At 49.8% G+C, this 5,737-nt stretch overlaps 1 long non-coding RNA gene across 1 annotated transcript; it reads left to right on the top strand.

Moving 5' to 3' along the window:
* Positions 1-1,961: 1,961 nt before the first annotated feature.
* LOC127757732 (uncharacterized) lies at positions 1,962-5,462 on the top strand. Its single transcript, XR_008013523.1, has 3 exons — positions 1,962-2,788; positions 2,883-3,021; positions 3,663-5,462. It is a non-coding gene; the product is annotated as an uncharacterized LOC127757732 (long non-coding RNA).
* The last annotated feature ends 275 nt before the right edge of the window (positions 5,463-5,737 follow it).

The following is a 5,737-nucleotide window of genomic DNA, read 5'->3' as shown; positions in this document are numbered from 1 at the left end:
CAATCCAATACATGCTCCACGGGAGACAACAAGCTAGCTGAAACATGCTGTAATTCTTGTGCAATGCTGACAGGTTCTTGTTGTTGCTCTTTGCCATTCGTAACCACCTCATGTGTTCCTGCTAGCTGCACAGCAACCTCAGTAGAAAGTACCTTAGTCGTTGCCAACTTCACTAGCTGTGTCGAAACCTCGTCGGAGTACACCACCTCACCAACAGCCGCCTTGGTTGACTCGGAGTTTCCTGTCCCTTGGGCTCCCAATTGACTCATGGGTGTTTCCAACACCACGGAGGAGTATGAGGCAAATGCTTTCAACTCTATTGTTGTAGCAGGCGTATCTGAGCTAGGAGACGGTGAAATTGTTGTTGTAGCTAGAAAAACGTACATGTGAAAACAGTCGTGGATGCGGTCCGTGACTGATGACTCTTTCGTTGGCTGTTAACGCGCCGGCCACTCTACGCCACGTGCGCCAGGCGTTAATGATTACAAGCCTGAGATGAAAAGTTTGCAAACTGATGAAAAGTCCTGTATGTACCGTCTTTTCTTTCATTTTTTCAAGACAAAAAATAGTACCCCAAGTGACAATTTATGCGACATGGTACGTATCTAGCTAGATCGTCAAGATGGACTACGTATTTCCTACGGATGCTATATTGGTCAAGTTATAGTTATTTGGGTGAGGAAAAACAGTCTAAACTATCCCGATTCATCCATGCCATTATCCAGGACCCCACTCCTTTTAAAGTTTTACCACCTCCGTACGTGAAACTAACTTCATTTCTTGCCAATTAAGTTCAAATTAATAGGGAAAAGACCAAAGTATTTCTAATTAACAAGAAAACAGTGTTAGTGAATAAGTAGATAAGGGGTATTGGGGAAATAAAACTCATGGATTTATTAACGAAGGGTAGATAAGAGGATAAAAGTGAATCTATTTTAAAATGAATATGTGCTAATTAAAATGGAAAGAGCGTAAATTAGGACACTTAAAAAAACTAACCTAATCTAAGTTAAAATAAAGTTTGCTCAAATAAACCTATGTATATCTGAGGGTGTATATCTGAGGGACAAACATATGTACTGTATCTACCAGAATTGGCACATGATCAGAAAATAGAGTCCTGCTCCGGTGCTTTCTACTTGGAGTAGAAAGTAATCTGAGACGTTGATCATATTTAATTGTAGGGTTGCGATTTAGTTCTACTCCCACCAAAGTTAGTGGTAGTAGAAATATGGAGGGGTACATTCGTCCAGGGATAATAATTTGCGTAGAGGTACTATCGTAATTTATAGGTATATCTTTCTCCTGGAGCTAGGAGATGACGGACATGTACAGGTGCGCGCACGCTGCGAGGCACTGGCACGCCGGCCGCAGTGTTAACAACCAAATTTGGTAACATCGGCATTGGAAAGGAAGGCGGAATCAGAGATAAAGATTATCACGAGAACAGAGTAAGAATCGGCTGGAGTTCGGATCGGCTACTGTAACGATCCGATTTTCGTTCAGGATTAAAAATCATTAAATAATGCATTTTCTAGAAATTAAATAAAAGTTAAGTCAATTCAATCAAGTGAAATAATGGGAGAATTTAAAATTTTCCTTTAAAAATCATTGGCCGAGAATATTTTTTAATATTCTTTGTGCCCTAAAATACTCTCAGGATTTTTCTGCGAATTTTCGAAGCTCAAGAAATAATTATAATAATACAAAGTTCATTTAATCAATTTAAATAAAAAGAAAAGAAAATAATCTTCCCCTTCCTCCCTTTCGGGCTCGGCCCAAATTCCTTCCCCCTTCCCCTCCGGCCCGCCTCCCTCCCCTCTCCTCTTTGGGCCGCTCGGCCCAGCTCGGCTCCCCTCTCCCCCCCAAAGTCTAGAAAACCCCCACCCGGCTTCCCCTCTCTCTTCCATTGGTTGACAGGTGGGACCTGCGACCCCACATGTCATCCCCTTCCCCTACCTCCAGCCACCCCATCGCCATGGACTGGCAACTGCCGCCATTGCCGCCCCACCCCGCCGCTAAAACCGCCGCCTCCCGCGCGCACGTCCGACCGTGCGGACGTGGTCGCCACCCACTCCTCCTCATTTAACCCCACTTTTCCCCAAAAATCACGCCGGTTTGACCTCTCTCGAGCTCCACGTCGCCACCCCACGTCGCCGGCCGGTTGCCGCCCGATTCCGCCCCTCTCGGCCACGATTTCCCTCTCCTTAGCGTATATAAACACTCCCCATGCGACCCTCGTCCATTTCCCCAATTTGCCCATACTCCCCGCACTCTCCCCCGCCCTCCCCACGCAAAATCGAGCCGTCGCCGCTCTCCGGCGAGCTCCGGCCGCCTCTAGCCGCCGTTCTCGCCATCGCCGCACTGCGCCGTCGCCACCATCGGCATCGCCGCCCCACGCTTCACCCCGGCATCCGTTTCCCTTCCCTCTTCCACCCCCGAAACACCGTCCCACCGCGAGGCCGAGCCACCGCCGCCTATACCGCCTCCAGCCGCCGCCTCTCGCCGCTCTAGCCGTCGCCGCGCCGCGTCTCCGCCACCGCTAGCTTCGCCGTTGCGCGGGCAAGCCTGGCCACCACACCGCTCCTTCGATCCACCGCCGAATCACCACCTCCACCGCAAGCCCGAGGCCGGCGCCGCTTTTGCTGCCTCCGGCCGCGTCGCGCCGCCTCTCCGGTCCACACCGTGCTGCGCTGTTGTCCTCCCCGGCACCGCGGCCGTCGCCCGCAGCCCGGCCATCCCTCCGCCTCCATCAATCGTCGCTCGAACCCCATCTTCCCCGCGCAAGGTGAGCTCCTCTACTCACGGTCGGCCTTCGGCCACTGTTGCCCTTCGCCATGCCCGTCCTCTCCCTCTTCTAATCCCCCCTTCGTCCTCCTCAGGCTCTTCCAGTTGTCATCCGCCAGTCCTCGCTCGCGGACTGCCATCGGACCGCCGTAGCCGTGCCTCCCCGAGGAAACGCCGTCGCCTTTCCTCGTTGTCGGCCGCTCTCCCGCACCGCCTTCGTGCCTTGTGCGCTTGGTGAGCTCCCCATCTCCCTCCTCTGCCTCCCTCCGCTGCCTCCCGCGCGTGCCGTCGCGCCGGTGGTCGTCGCCGGCGACCTCTGGGCTGCTCGCCGTCGCTCCCCGGCCGGTCGGCCGGCGGGTTTTGCCGCTCCCGCTAGCTGTGGCCGCCCGATCCCCTTCGGGGCGATCCGGGCCGTCCACGTGGCTCTGGCGCCGCCCGCGCCGGTGTCCCACGTGGCGCCACCTCGGCGCCATGCCTTTGCCACCTCGCCCCGCCGTGCCGTCGTGGCCGCCACGTGGTCTTCCACGTGGTGTGCCCGCGCGCCTGTGCTGCGGTGGACCGAGTCCACCATGAGCCACCCCCTTTGACCCGCTGACGTGTGGGGCCCACCTGTCGGCGCCCTTCCCCTTGCTGACGTCAGCACTTATCATTTCCTTTGGAAAAATATTTAATAATTGCGCAATAAATTGGTATTAATTATAGAAATTCATTTAAATGGCTCAAAACTTCTAAAATTCATATCTAATTCATTCAAACTCCAAATTGGGCCATTCAACTTGCAAAATTCATCTAAAATTGAGATCTACATGTTTTTTTCTTTTTTATGTACTGTTTCCTTGGTTTTTATTAGAGTTTTTCCTCGTTTTGCGTGCCAGCGTGTAGAATCCGTCGTTTCGGAAAATCGCGGTCGCGAGGAAAAGAGTTCAGAAGATCCAAGTGAAAGCAAGGCAAGTCACACATTCCCCTTGAGCATTTTGATCCGAATTTACAAATGTTTTATCGTTTGCAAATGAAATTGCATGTCTTGCTAATTACATGGGATCCGGGTATTACCTATCTGTTTGCTTGTGCCATATTTACTTGATATCTGTCTTTTGTCAACCTTGGGTAATAAATCGACTAGCTCATGTTACTTATGTGACCTAGCTAGAACTATATGCTTAGCCATGCTTAATTACCACTAGCTCAGTTGATGGGTTAATTACAGTATTAGACCTTTTTAGTATCAGAATGAGCTGCGTGCTCGAGACATCTGGCCATGCTTCATGGTCGTAATTATCCAACTAAAATGTGACTACATGGTGGGCTGTGGGTGCATGGTTTTGCTAGTCGTGCCCATGACGATTAAGGACCGGTTCGCGGAAACTATGGAAGAATTTATCGTGCTTACCACAAGCCAGCGTGGGCAACGGCTGGGCTTGTAGTGTAGCTTTCCTCTAGCTGACGCATCCAGGCAAGGGTGGGCGTGATGGAGTTTGGATGGACCCTGCGACGGCCTATGCGGCTTCCGGATTCACCTAGGCATGAGGGGACTGCCCGCTGCCTTGCGAGGAGTGGGGGTGAAACCTGAGGTGTGGTGTGCTTGGTTAGAGGGGGTTATGCGAAGGGTCCTGTCACGGCCTCTTTCCGGTATGTCGTGGTGGCATGTCGGCGCACGGAAACGTGTCGTGGGGCTGTGTCTTGTGGGTACAGTTGTACACCTCTGATCAGAGTAAAACTATTCGAATAGCCGTGCCCGCGGTTATGAGCGGTCGACCAGATTCACCGTAATTAGTCCCACCTTAATAAATCGACTCAATGCACTGTAGTTCAGGTGGGTTGGTTGGGCCTGTTCAACGTGGCATAGCGTTGATCAGTGGAGATTTAATGCTACTTTAATTACTCAATAGTTTTACGGTTTTGCTCAATAAAATGTTTTACAACCGCCTTTATGCAAATAGCCTCAAACCGTCCTTGTATTCCCCTTGCACGCCTGTCATCGTTGGTGTGGCTTGTTGAGTACGGTGGTTATACTCAGCCTTGCTATTATTCCCCCTTTTCAGAAGTGTAGTGCTTCTGAGCTGAGGACGAAGTTAGAGGACCAAAGCTTAGACCCCAGTTGAGGTTTGCCTGTGGAGTGGAGCTGAAGCTCCGCTAGGATCGTCTTTTCCGCTGCCGCTGCTTTTGTTTCGGTGTGAGGACTAAGTGCCTCTCCTGTAAGTATTTTACGCTTTATTTACGTTTGGAACTGTTTATTACTTGTCGTTTTGTGTACCCTGGCTGGTCCTGGACAGGAATTTAATACACAAAATAGTCTGGAAATTTGGGCTAAATTTCTGGGCGTGACAGCTACGATTGGATCGGCTGAATTCGAGTCAGACTTGGTTTGGTGATACGGCCGATTCCGACAATACGACTTGGTGTACGACATCGGGTTGAGTTGATATGCTTCAAGATGATTGCCACGCATGGATAGTCCTGAGAAGGCAATTGTATCTATTAATTAGGATATTTTATGTAATTTACTTAGAGATATGTTTGGGCAAAAGTCTGCCGTAAAGACTTATGGTATTTTAGACTTTGTTAAAGATAAGAAGTCGTGTCCGATATGGACATAGTTTGTAATTCTCGCGTATAAATAGACCCCGAACCCCATGTAATCAATTAACACACACGTTCAGTACAATTTCGGCGCATCGCCACCCTTTTGCTTTAGTTTTACTTTGACGAGTTCTTGCTTTCGGGTTGAGCTGCATCTGTTTCGATCTTCAACAAGAGATAAAACTTGTTATGACAGCTTGCGTTCTCGGGATTAGTGCTTCCATCTTTATGACACTCTAATCTTGTTTATGTAATTTATCGAGTTATCATATATCTCACATAATCTTTGGCAATATCGCTATCTAACCTACAATCGGCTAACATCTGTCGGTAGAGAGCAGCCGATTAGGTTAGACATCGACGTTGATTT

This window comes from Oryza glaberrima, chromosome 12 (genome assembly GCF_000147395.1).
Source record: "Oryza glaberrima chromosome 12, OglaRS2, whole genome shotgun sequence".
NCBI classification, from domain to species: Eukaryota; Viridiplantae; Streptophyta; class Magnoliopsida; order Poales; family Poaceae; genus Oryza; species Oryza glaberrima.
Note: the sequence above shows the minus strand (reverse complement) of the source record. Positions and strands in the feature narration are given on the sequence as shown.